The sequence below is a fragment of the Equus przewalskii genome, chromosome 5 (genome assembly GCF_037783145.1).
Source record: "Equus przewalskii isolate Varuska chromosome 5, EquPr2, whole genome shotgun sequence".
Taxonomy (NCBI): domain Eukaryota; kingdom Metazoa; phylum Chordata; class Mammalia; order Perissodactyla; family Equidae; genus Equus; species Equus przewalskii.
The window spans coordinates 37,736,484-37,750,355 of NC_091835.1; the positions used below are offsets into that span (position 1 = coordinate 37,736,484).

General features: G+C 35.1%; 1 long non-coding RNA gene across 1 annotated transcript; it reads left to right on the plus strand.

Moving 5' to 3' along the window:
• Positions 1–3,828: 3,828 nt before the first annotated feature.
• On the plus strand, positions 3,829–7,565 carry LOC139083686 (uncharacterized). The gene is made up of 3 exons (XR_011540599.1): positions 3,829–3,963; positions 4,941–5,025; positions 6,774–7,565. It is a non-coding gene; the product is annotated as an uncharacterized lncRNA (long non-coding RNA).
• Positions 7,566–13,872: the final 6,307 nt, after the last annotated feature.

Sequence of the window (13,872 nt, forward strand, 5' to 3'; positions counted from 1 at the left end):
TTCCAGTGTAAGTATAATTGAAACCCAGAATCAGAGGACTGAATAATTAGTCCTGCCTTTGAATAAAATATTTAAACATATTAAATATTTAGTAGCCATAAAAGAAATAAAAACTATGTAGCAGCTCATTTCATATTACTATTTCACAAGGAAAAGGGAATTTAATAAAGGAAATGAAAATCTTAACCCAAAATTCACTAATATAGGCCTCTGTTAGAACATATTAAGCAGACACATACAAGACATATCACCTGCCTCCAGATCCTCTGGATGTAAACTGGGGAAAGGATTAAAGGTATTTCAAAGAGACTTATTAAAATGTGTTCACTTTTTTCTGCAGATGACATTATTTAATAAACTATAAATCTAGCTTAGTATCTTTTAGCTTAAAATTTTAGCTGAAAATTTAGTAAATTTTAGCTGAAAATGAGTCATTCAAATACAACATATACAGTGACAGCCTAGCTCTTTAGTATTTGTGTCACAAGTTGGAAAAACTATAGAACAATTTTAGATCACTGTCATCTGAATGGGGCAATTTCAACTTTTTCCAGCATTGCCATTAGCTTGTTATCAGGAAAATTGTAGCAGACTTATCCCTTTGGTTGAAGTAGGAAAGATTCTCCAGTGGGTAAGACATATCTTGAGATTGTTAAATCGACGTAGGTTAGTTCTCCAGCTGTGTCTTACACAGACACTTAGTAAGCATTCTTTGTTCAAGGACAGAGTTGGGCTTCTTTAAAAAAGGAAAGAAAAAAGACGTATTGAAATCTCTAGAAGTGACGTCTTTTTCCATTAATGAATTAAATTATTTCAGAATATAAGCTGCTGACAAAGTCCTTAACTCTAAGGACATTAAATTTGGCTTGTTTTGGGCCTTAAAAAAGGTTGAATTAAAGATTACACATTTTATGTGAAGATGATTAGTCACAGAGGTTTAATAACAACTATAAAATACTTTGTTATATGTATTTTTTCTTTCTTATAAGTTATGGAAATATATAAAAGATCTGTAAGCCAAAGAAAAAGACAAATGTAAAATTCTGCTATCCTAATATAAACACTATTGCCATTTCCTACCATTTATATACCTATTTATGGCATTTTTAATGACACAGGTTAAACAAATTAATAATGTTTGTTTTTATTTTTCATTAGTCTTGGTGACCTTTAAGCTTGAAATGAGGAGGAAGAGATTGTCCTTTGAGAGCTGGACTATGACATCAACATTTAGATCATAAGCAAAAAATTTTAACTAAGAATTGGAAAGCCTCTTTCAATCAAACCATTAGAATACAGCTCCAGGCAATTTGGACTTTTTTCATGAAAAAAAAAATAATGTTAAAGCTAACATCCAACATTTAAGGAAAAGAAAGTAAATAAACAGAAGAGGAGGATAGTCCAGTGAGAAAGTAAGAAATATATAAAATTTAGTTGGTGTTTGACCAATGTTTTCTAGGGAAGAGGCATCTTAATTAAGGAATTGCGTTACCACAATCTTCTCGGTAAGTTTCTTTGTATATATTGGCTGAGGGACTTTTAGTAAGAGTCTCAGTTCTTTGCTTTGACTGACCACAGAAAGAGAATTCACAGTGGAGGAGGACTTATGCTTATGGTTCTTATAACTGTCCTTCTGTGTAAACATCGATATAGCTGCATTTCCATGTGTACCTGAATCTCATGTTTACTTTAGTTTCCATAAATTAGATTCCCTGGACACAAACAAACTTCTGAATTTTCAAATCAAGTGGCCAAATTCTTGATATGGGTATCCAGTTCAGTTGGAGCCAGCTTTCCTTTATAGATAAGAAGGAGAAAGCTGCCCCCGACATGTGGGAATGGCCCGGCACCAAGAGCCAGGACTTGAAGTTGCCAGGAGCTGGCCTGGCATTCAGTCGGCCCTTGGCATTTTCCTGCTGAACAGACAGAGCATCACAGGACACCAACCTCAGCCAAAGCCACTCTGTGACCATAATAAAACAAAACCAAACCTCCAAAACAAAGGAATGAACAACAAAAAAGCCAAGACCATCTCATAATTGTCTAACTACAACAAAACAAAGTCACAAAATCCGTGAAAATACCAAATAACTCCCCTCCCCCCGCTAACATGATTGACTACTGCTTCTTTACAGATTACAGCTTTAGTCTCGCTTCATTTTTTCCTCCTGGATAAGATTCCTTAAAATATCCAAACAAAGTCACTCTCCCTTCCTGACTGTTTCCAATTTAGAGCAAAGCCTTACTTTCTTAACACTCCCCCAAATCATCTAACATAAACCCAAATTCTGTAATAAGTCTTTTCTAACATTCCTTTACTGAGAAGCCCATTGTTCCCCATGGAGTGGAGTCTCTCTCAAGGCAAGAGGAAGTAAAGCAACTTTGTTTGATTATTGGTTTATTCTTGGTCATCTTTGGCTATTGGGCATTGACACATGACATCATACAGTTTAATCTCTAAATTTCATCACTGTATTATTAGTCATTAGGGGGGAAAAGCTCTCTTATTCCACATTATTACTGTAACTATAATTTTATTTGCTGCGTCATATTCTATCAGTTAAATTTTCCATAGTTTAGTTAAGAACTCTCTTATTGTTGGATAGAAATTATTTCCAATGTTTGTTTTTAAAATTATTGTGGCAAGAAATATACCTGTAGAAATTGTTTTTCTTATTTAAGAATTTTTAAATGTATAAATTCCTAAGAGTGCAACTACTTGGTCAAATTATTTAAACATTTTAAATCATCAATAAATAATGAATAATCACTTACTTATTACTTAAATAATAAGTGATATATTAATATTTTAGTTATTGCCAAATTGTTTATAAAACAACTTACATGACCACAAACTACGTATGACTGGCCTTTTCATAGCACTTAAAAAATACTAATTATTATCATTTTTATGTTAATTCACTAGGTAGAAAATTGTAGGTGGAACTTCTTTTAGGTATGATTTTAGTGTCCTTGATTATTAATCTGTAAGTTAGGTTAATAACACCCCATACATTAAATTATTACTTATATTTACTGTTTTACTAATAATTTTCTGATTTTTTTCCATAAATCTATTGGAGTATTGATGTTTTTTCTTTTTGATTTGTGTCTGTTATTTAGAAATCCCATAAGGGGAATGCTAATGTGGAAGGACAGAGCATTAGCATTAAAGAAGGATCCTTTTCTTGCTCAGAAAGACTTCCTCTTCAACCAAGCATACGTTTATGGGAAGGATATCGTGAAGCAGCAACAGACAGAAAGAACAATTTCTTGGGCATCCAGATTGGCCAAAATGAATCTTAGCAAACAAGATGTTGCTGATGTCCCAGTCAGAGTCCCTTCATGTCCTATATGAGATTTTTATATAATCAATGTATTTACTATTTGCAATATTCACTGAAAATATTTCAGTATTTATTATTTTGAAATTTAGTTATTTTTGTCTATAGAGTTAAATATGTTGAGCTTAAATAGCCATTTAACCCATTATACAATTCAATATTTTTTTAGCTTTTAAAGACAGAGTATTGGTATTCATGGAAAATTCCATTTAGATTCATACATGCATACATATTTCATTCACCTAGAATTTATCTTGGTGTCTAGTATAAAATAAAATAATTTTTCCACAAAATTGTGACCCATTTGGTTCAACACATTTAGTGAGTGATGTGTTTATTCTCCACTGATTCATTTTACCATCTAGAAAACAGATTTAATACTTTTGCATGAAAATATATATTTATAGATTACATATTTTGTTTCATTTATCTTTCTCTTATGTCAGATTCACATCAGAAAAATTAAGTTTTGAAATATGTTCGATGTCTGATAATATTCAATTCTCTCTGTTATTTCTTTCAGAGTTATCTTTGAAATTTTTGCTGTTTATTCTCTTTATTTCAACTGCTCTGAACACTTATTGTTTAATATATTTTCAAATTTGGAGAGTTAACTGAGGTAAATATTTTTCAGAGTAATAGATTTTTTCTGTTTCTTCTCATAACATTATTTTTCTTCTGCACAGAGGAATGTGTTCATAAAATGCATATCTTTCTGTTTTCTCATCCTTGGATGGAGATACATCCTGCTATGCAACCAAATATCATTAAATTTGAAAGTATAGCCCTCAGTTTCTGGACATTTTCATTAAAGAATTGGCAACTTTTAGAACACCTATCTCTAATACAGAACTGGAGAGCAGTTTGGTCATATAGTGATATTCTAATTTCTAGTACTTGACAGTATTACCAAATGCTGCTACTCCTCTCCATGAGTAAACCTAAGTGGCCTCTTAGGCCAGTGGAAGAAGATCACAAAGTGTGTTTTTGGTTCAGAGGAGAAAGAAGCATTCAGGGTAGACAGGCCCAAGCCTTCTGTTACTGCTGTCGTCAGGACTCTAAGAATGGAGGTGCTCCAAACCAAAAGCGATGCAAAGGGACTCTTTGCTGAACTCTTTATTCCAGCTCTTTAGGTGGAGCTATGGACTATATTCTACCCTCAGTTGTGAAAATTCTATGACTGATTTATTGCATCTATAAAGTTGTGGTGTAGCTAGTGTGCAAAAATCAAAGGAATCCTCTTCTCAAGTAGGGGATCTTCACTGGCCTGCTGCACTATTCCTAATGTCATTTCCTAAGTTAGCATAGGATTGCTCATCTGTGCAGTTTCTCCTTCTTTTCTCCATACTTATTTTAAAGATGCCCATTAGAATTAATGCTATTAGTACTCAAAGGCTACTTTTTTAGTCCCTTCTCAGTTGTCTATCTATCGTGGCTAAGGTGGTAAAACACCTACTGTCCATTAACGAACTCGATTAATTCTGTTCCATCAGTTGCTGTATTTGTAGAAATTTCTTCCGTATTCTGACACATATTCATTTTATAATTTAATTAATGGTACCATTCTGAACTTTTCTCACGTCATCTGTGTTGCAGGATGTTTTAATGAGAAGTTGGAAGAAATCACCCTTCACCAGAAGTTTCTTTCATTTTCAGACTTGTGCTGCTATTTGCTTTAAAGGTATCTGTACTTGATCCCCTATTTAAAGGTTCTCTTTAAACACCCTCATCATATATCCAGTCTTGCTTCACTTGGTTCTTAAGGTCTATACTTCTTTGTTAAGAGGGTTATTGTTCACAATTGCCTTAAAATGTATTGAGTTATACGATGTTCATTGTTTGAGAACAAATGGGCTGAAATTCCTTTTGCTCAGCATCTGGAAGAAAACTGTTATCTTTATTCTAGACCAGCCCTGTCCAGTTAACTTTCTGCAATGATGAAATATTCTATATCATTGCACCCAAAATTGTAGCCATTAGCCACATGTGACTCTTGAGTACGTGAAATGTGGCTAGATTTTAAAATTTTATTTAATTATAATTAATTTAAATAGTCACATACGATTAATGGCTATCTATTGGACAGCAGCTCTAGAGCTGTTCTTTGGATCTAGGCATTAAAGCATTTAGGGAAGAATTTTTTCACCGTCAATCTCTTTGTCAGGAGTGGAGTGGCAAAATTAGTGCACACTTCAGAACAAGCTCTTGATTACTTATCATGGAAAAGTGGTACATTCATAGATCATAGGGTAATCAGATATTTGTTTGTTATGCTTAACAAATTAACACCTGAACAAGGTATCAGTCAAAGAATGATTTTAAAAGATCTGAAGCTTTTGGTGGTCAGAAGATATTGTGTTGGAGAAACAGTAAACAGACAGTGAAAGAATAGAGCCTCAACCAAAATTATAATTAGGGTAAACTATAGTAGGAAGTGTAATTCATGCTTACTAGGATGGACTTTGTAGGAGAAGTGAGTGTGAGCCTTTGCTTGGCTTATACTAGCTGCATTATATTGACAAGTTACATAGACTTTACAAGATTTACTTATTTCACTACTAAAGTAGGAATAATAATAATAGTTCCATAACTTTTAGGGTACGTAGTACAATGCCTGGGATAAAAATAAACATTCCATGATATTAACTATTCATATAATTAACTCCTCCCAACATGTCCAAAGCATAAAATTATATAAGTTCAGAAAGATTCAAATATTGAAAAAGAGCATGTTTGATATACAGCAGAAATTACTGTAATGATGGACAAGTAAACAGATCTTCAATCTTCCCAAATCCGTAAGAAAGGGAAACAATATAACTGTTTCCAGATGCCTGTGAATACAAGTTTGTACCACCAGGAGGTAGCATAATACATTAGATAAAACAGAACTTTGGTGCAGGAACAGATTTGGGTATAAGTCTCAGCTATGTTATTCAATAATTCTGGGACCTTGAAAGAATCATGTAAGCTTTCTAAATCAAGTGATGAGTGGAAATAATATCTGTCTTGACTACATCACGTGAGAGCTGTGAGAATCACTTAAGAATTGTGTTAAAGCATCTTTCACTTTAACCTGTTATGATGAAAGGCCTCATTCTCCAAGCTTTCATCCACAGAATCACTGCAGTTATGAGGTTATGAAAGAAAGCAATAAACACTAAAAACGTTATTTTAAGCAGAATTATTCACTGAAGAACAGACGTCTACAAAATTGGCTCCCATTCACCCTCTCTTCCAACCTGGCATTAGCCTCTATCTCTCTCATGACATCAAGAACATGTGAACTGTCTTTCACTAGCTGTCAGATGCTAAAACTTGATAATATAGTGCAAAAGTAGTGTGCTATGCAAATTAAAATTGCTTTCAAAGTATTTATGATTTTATGAGAGCCATGAAAGTAATATTAGAGATTTGTTTAAATCACAGGCAAAGTCACTGACAAAAAGGAGAATATCAGAGTTACACAAGTTAATGATTAAATATAGAAAATAAGCGGGGACATGAAGAAGATTGGTAGATGCTTCAAAGGAGAGCGAATTGAAGAATGAAGTATTACGTGACACTCGGGAAAACTAAAATCTGGAAAGTATTCCTTTTTTCTTGCAAAATGGCACATTATATGATCATGTTACAAAAGTCAAACGTGAGGTACAGTTGTGCTGTCATACTATTATAAGATGATGTTCAAAAGTAATGGCCTCCAAAGATCTCAACACTTGTTTCTTTCCTCACTCTAATAATTACTGCATATACACAATTGCAGCTTAAATTTTAAGTACAAGATCAACTTATTTTCAAAAATATTTTGATGTATTTTTCAAAATAAAGCCCAGAGAAATCCACTCCCCCACCATTTATTATGAAATGTTAGTCCTTCTTTTATGTCAGTTTATATAAATAGCTTTTTCCAGTACCAATCATCCTTATATAATGAGAACCTCTAGTATGTATTAAGGTGATTTATTTGGGAAAAAATAAAATTAGATTTGGCAATTGCTAAAATAATTTGACATGATTAGCTACATACCTTGCTTTTTCCACTTCATGCCTTTGCATCAACTGTACCTCCTCCTGACATTTACCACTCTTCTGAATATATAATGCATAAAGTTAGAACAAATTTTTTAATAATGTGCTCAAAATATAAAGAAAAACCAGAAAAACAAAATCTAGACAAATAAAATTATTTATATATAATTATATATAAAAATTATATATATGGTGACTTTCTTTAATATTATGTTTGTGAGATCCAATTTTGTTGTCAAATGTAGCTACATAGATCATTAATTTTAATTACTGCAATAGTAATTAAATTAATTCTTTAAATGGACATCTGAAGTGTTTCCTGTTTTTTGGGGCTTTAATGAAAATGGCAACAAGGAACATTCTTTACATGTATCCTGGTGAATATAATCCCAAGACCTTCACTAGTTTCTGTAGAAAAAACACCCAAGAGTAGAATTCCTTGTTCCTTGGGAATGATTATCTGCTACTTTACTTTACTTTAGATAATATTAAACTGTTTTTCAAAATGGTTGCACATTTCCATCTTCGATGGATCATTGTTGCTGTTACTTCATAATCTCTTTGATATTTGGTAGTGCTGGAATGTACTAAATTTTGCCATTCTAAAGCCTATAACGCTATCTTGTGGTGGCTAAATTTTGCGTGTTTTTCTGATTATGACTAAGAACGGTCATCTTTTTATATGTGTACTAGTTATTTGGATATCCTCTTGTTGTGAAAGGCTTTTATAGTTTTTTGCCCATTTTTACTTGTGGGTAGTCTGTATCCTCTGTTTTTGTTGATGTTTTCAAATACGGTTGGATGCTAGTCCATTGTCTGTTGTAAGCGTTGCAAATATCTTTTCTGATTTTTCCATCTATATTCACCAGGAATATTGGCCTGTAGATTTTTTTTTCTTGTAGTGTCCTTATATGACTTTGATATTAGGGTAATGCTAGCTTTGTAAAAGAAATTTGGTAGTGTTCCTTCCACTTCAATTTTTTTGAAGAGTTTGAGAATAATTGACATTGATTCTTCTCTAAATGTTCGGTAGAATTCACCAGCGAAGCCATCTAATCCTGAGGTTCTTTGTTGGGAGGGTTTTTGATTACTAATTCAATCTCCTTGCTTATATTGGTCTGTTCAGATTTTCTATTTCTTTGTGATTTAGATTTGGTAGGTTGTATGTTTCTAGGGATTTATCCATTTTTTCTAGCTTCTCCAACTTTTTGGCATATAATTGTCAAATGATCTTATGATCCTTTGTATTTCTGTAGCATTAATTGTAATGCCTCATCTTTCATTTATAATTTTATTTATTTGAGAACATTTTTTTCTTGTAATTCTAGCTAAAGTTTTGTCAATTTTGTTTATCTTTTCAAAAAGCTAACTCTTAGCTTCATTGATCTTTTCTATTGTTTTCCGATTCTCTATTTCATTTATTTTTGCTCTGATCTGTGTTAGTATCTTCCTTCTGCTAACTTTGGGCTTAGTTTGTTCTTTTTTTCCTTGTGGTGTAAACTTAGGTTGTTTATTCCAGATCTTTCTTTTTTCTTAACCTAAGTATTTCTTGCTATGAACTTTCCTCTTAGGACTCCTTTTGCTGCATCCCATAAGTTTTCATGCATTATGTTTCCATTTTTGTTTGTTTCAAGATTTTTTTTTATTTCTTCTTTGACTCTTTGGTTGTTCAGAAGTGTGTTAATTTCCACATATTTGTAAATTTTCTAGTTTTCCTCCTTTTATTGATTTCTAGTGTCATACCTTTGTGGTAGGAAAAGATATTTGGTAAAGTTTTAATCTTTTAAAATTTTCTGAGACTTGCTTTGTGACCTAACATATGATCATATATCTCCATCTTGCAGAATATTCTGTCTGTGCTTGAGAAGAATGTGTGCTGTGCTGCTGTTGGATGGAATGTTCTGTGTATGTCTTTTAAGTCCATTTGGTCTAAAGTATAGTTTAAGCCCAATGTTTCCTTGTTGATATTCTGTCTGGATGATCTGTCTATTGTTGAAAATGGGGTATTGAAATCTCTTACTATTATTGTACTTTTGTCTGTTACTTCCTTCATATCTGTTAGTATTTGCTTAATATAGTTATGTGCTTCAATATTGGATGCATATATATTTACAATTGTTGCATCCTCTTGATGAATTGACTCCCTTATTATTATATAATGACTTTCTTTGTCTTGTTGCAGTTTTTGACTTAGTGTATTTTGTCTGCTGTAAATATAGCTACTTCTCTCTTTTAGTTTCCATTTGTGAGGAATATCTTTTTTCTTTTCTTTGTCTCTATGTGTGCCTTTGAACCTGAAGTAAATCTCTTGTAAGCAGCATATAGTTGGGTCCTGTTTCCTATCCATTCAGCCACTCTATGTATTTTGATCAGAGAATTTTCTCCATTCACATTTAAAGTAATTACTGTTAGGTCAGGACTTACTATTGCCATCTTACTAATTGTTTTCTGGTTGTTTTGTAGTCCCTTTGTTTCTTTCTTCCTCTCTTGCTGTCTTCTTTTGTGAATTGATGCTTTTCTCTAGTAGTATGATTCCCTTCTCTTTATCTTGTGTACATCTACTATAAGTTTTTGTTTTGTAGTTGCCATGAGAATTCCTTAAAACATCTTAGAGATATACTAGTCTATTTTAAGTTGGTAGCAATTTAACTTTGAATGCATACAACAGCTCTGCCTTTTTATTCTCCCACACAAACATTTTATGTGATTGATGTCACAATTTATGCCTTTTATATTGTGATCCATTAGAAAATTGTTGTAGTTGTATCTGCTCTTAATATTTTATCCTTTATGCTATGCTTTATCCTTTACATTAGAGTTAAGTGATTAACACATCGCCATATTATAGTATTAGAGTATTCTGAATCTGACTATATAGTTATGCTTACCAGTATGTTGTATATTTTCATGTTACTAATTAGTATCTTTTGGTTTCAGCTTGAACTCCTTTCAGCATTTCTTGTAAGGCAGGTCTAGTAGTGATGAACTTCCTCAAATTGTGTTTGTCTGGGAGAGTCTTTATCTCACCTTCATTTCTGAAGGACAACTTTGCTGGCTAAAGTATTCTTGGTAGGCAGTTTTTTTCATTCAGTACTTTGACTATGTCATCCCATTCTCCTTTGGCCTGCAAGGTACCTGATGAGAAACCCAATGATAGCTTTATAAGGGTTTGTATGAAAAAAATTTGTTTTCTCCTCCTGCTTATAAAATTCTGTATTTGTCTTTGATATTATACAGTTTTTATAATGTACCTTGGAGAGGCTTATTTGGATTGAAATTTTGGAGTGACATATTAGCTTCATGAACTTGGATGTCCAACTCTCTCCCTAGGTTTGGGAAGTTCTCAGTCATTATTTCTTTAAATAAGTTTTCTGTCCCTTTCTCCTGCTCCTCTTCTTGGACTTCAATGATGTATACATTATTTTTCTCAACAGTATCTCATACAACCCTGTAAGCTTTCTTCATTTTTTTATTCTTCTTTTTGCTCTTTTGATTGGATAATTTCAATTGATTAGTCTTTGAGCTCATTGATTCATTCTTCTGGTTGGGCAATTCTGCTATTGAAGTTCTCTATTGAATTCTTCAGTTCAGTCGTTGTAGTCTTCAGCTTTGAAATTTCTGTTTGGTTCTTTATTATGTTTTCTATCTCTTTTTTGAACTTATTTTGTTCTTGCATTATTTTTTTGATTTTGTTAAGTTGTTTATCTGATTCTTTTGTCACTTTCTGAACATCTTTAGAACAACTACTTTGGATTTTTCTTTTGGGTAATGAATTGATCTCCATTTCTTTGGGGTCAGTTATAAGTTCACTGTGTTCCTTTGGTGGTGTCATGTTTCCCTGACTCCTTGTGATCTCTGGAGCCTTGCATAGGTGTCTGCACATTTGAAGAAACAGTCACCTCTTCTAGACTTTATAGACTCACCTCAGTAAGGAAAAACCTTCACCTGTGGTGGAGGCCTACTGGAGTATGCTGTGATCTTGAGTTTAGTGGTGCAGGGGCATGTGGTGACTCCAGGTCTCAGGAGGCACGATATCTCTTTGGTTCAGACTGCTGGGGTACACAGCATCAACAACTGAATTATACTTGGTGAGTGCTGCAGGGGTCTTCAGTGGCTGTAAGAGCTATTGAGGTCCTCAGCAGCATCTCCAGGTCCAGCAGTTAGGAATCAAGGCAAGTAGTCGTTGTGTCTGTAGCCAGTGGTGTGCACACACTTGCCTCAGGGGCCTATCTGCAGGTCCCTGTGCAGTGGCAGGGACCAGTTGCAGACACATATGTAGTGGTGGGGGCCAGGAGCAGCAAAAAGGGCTGTGGCCAACTATGGGAACACTGGCAACTGTGGGAGCCCTGGCTCTCAGCATGCACTGCTGGGTCTCGACATGGGTACACAGCAGTGGAGGCTAGCATTTGGAGTCAGGCTGGGGCACACAATTTCACAGCTGAAGGGGTTAACTGCAGTGAGCCCCATGGTGCAGGTCCGTGACAGTAGCTAGAGCCAGATCCAGGCCAACATGCAGCTATGAGGGCCTTGGCTCTTGGCGTGCACTTCTATGGCTGCAGTATCTTGCCATAATGTCAGTGGAGGCCAGTGGTGGGAGTCAGGCTGGTGGGGTTCAGGTGCACAGCTGGAAGGGTGTGCCCTGAGAGCATGCACGTTGCTGGGAAACAGCCCTGGGGATCTAGGCTGGTGTTTTGCACTTGTGCAGGCACAGAGGCCTGGGCTGGCTACTGTGTGGGTCCTGGGCTTCCTCAGGGGTAGATTTGGGGAAAGGGAGCCAGGAGAGACTCTGGAGGCTAGAATCTACTAATGTGAATATCTGTGGGACGAAACCCGATGAAATCTGCAGTGGTTCCTCGGTGGTTGTACTGGCCCTTGGTTTCTTCAGTGGTGAAAGCTGCTGGAGTTCTCTGTAGAGCAGATGACTAGAAACCACAATCACACCTATGTGTGGCTGATACTGGTAGCCCCTGATTTTCTTCCTTGTTTCTAGTTGTCTCTATAAGTCTCAGTTTCTGGTCAGGGTGAAACCAAAACAGTTTCTTTCTCATGGTGCCGGGAAAGGCTGGGGAAGCTGGTTGCTCACTCTGCTCTTCCTTTCCCAGTGAGGGGAACTCTATCTGGGGAGTTCCCTCTTGCTGCTGAACAATGCAACCTTGGGTTGGGATGATGAAGGTAAAATATAGCTGCTTTCCTTCCCTTTTAGTGTGGTTATTCTTTGGTGTTTTGTTCTACTGCATGGCTGAAATTTCCTAAGTGGATTCCAGATCTCACTCAGAGCTGTTTTTGTTCGTGGATAGGTGTCTAATTACTGATATTTGTTGGGGAACAAAGACTGGGGTCTCCTATGCCACCATTTTGGTGACCAGGTCTCTGCTTTCCTACTAGATATAAGTTGAGGGCCATGCCCAGCTTTTAGAAGCTGCTGCACTCCTTGGCTTATGGTTCCCTTCCTCCATCTTCAACGCCAGAAAAAGGTGAGTCAACTTCTTGGAATCCTTTTCACATTCCATCTCTTCCACTTCAGGGACTCATGTGATTAGATTAGGCACACCCAGATGATCTGTGATAATCTCTCAAGTCAAAGCCCTTAATCATTTTCTCTTTAGATTATTTGATTTTATTGAGGTAACAGTGGTTTATAACATTACATAAATTTCAAGTGTACATTCTTATATTTCTATTTCTGTGTAGATTACACAATGTTCACCACCCAAAGACTAATTATCATCCATCACCATACACATGTACTCAGTCACCCCTCTTGCTCTCCTCCCTCCCCCTTCCCCTCTGGTAACCACCAATTTAATCTCTGTATCTACATGTTTGTATGTTGTTGTTTTTATCTTCTATTTATGAGTGAGATCATATGATATTTGGCTTTCTCCCTCTGACTTAGTTCGCTTAGCATAATACCCTCAAGGTCCATCCATGTTGTAGCAAAAGGCAAGATTTCCTCCTTTTTTATGACTGTGTAGTATCCCATTGTGTATATACACCACATCTTCTTTATCCATTTCTCCCTTGATGGGCACTTAGGTTGTTTCCAAGTCTTGGCTATTGTGAATAATGCTGCAATGAAGATAGGAGTGCATATATCTTTACATATTAGTGTTTTCACATTTTTTGGATGAATACCCAGCAGTGGAATAGTTAGATTGTATGGTAGTTCTATTCTGAATTTTTTGAGGACTCTCCTTACTGTTTTCCATGGTCACTGCACCAGTTTGCATTCCCACCAGCAGTGTATGAGGATTCCCTTTTCTCCAAAAGCTCTCCAAAAGTAGTCTTTTCTTGTCTCGTTAATTATAGCTATTCTGATAGGAGTGAAGTGTTATCTCCTTGTTATTTTGATTTGTATTTCCCTGATAATTAGTGATGCTGAAAATCTTTTCACATCCCTGTTGGCCATCTGTATATCTTCTTTGGAGAAATGTCTGTTCATATCCTCTTCCCATTTTTTTTGAGTAAGTTGTTTGTTTTTTTGGTTATTGAGATG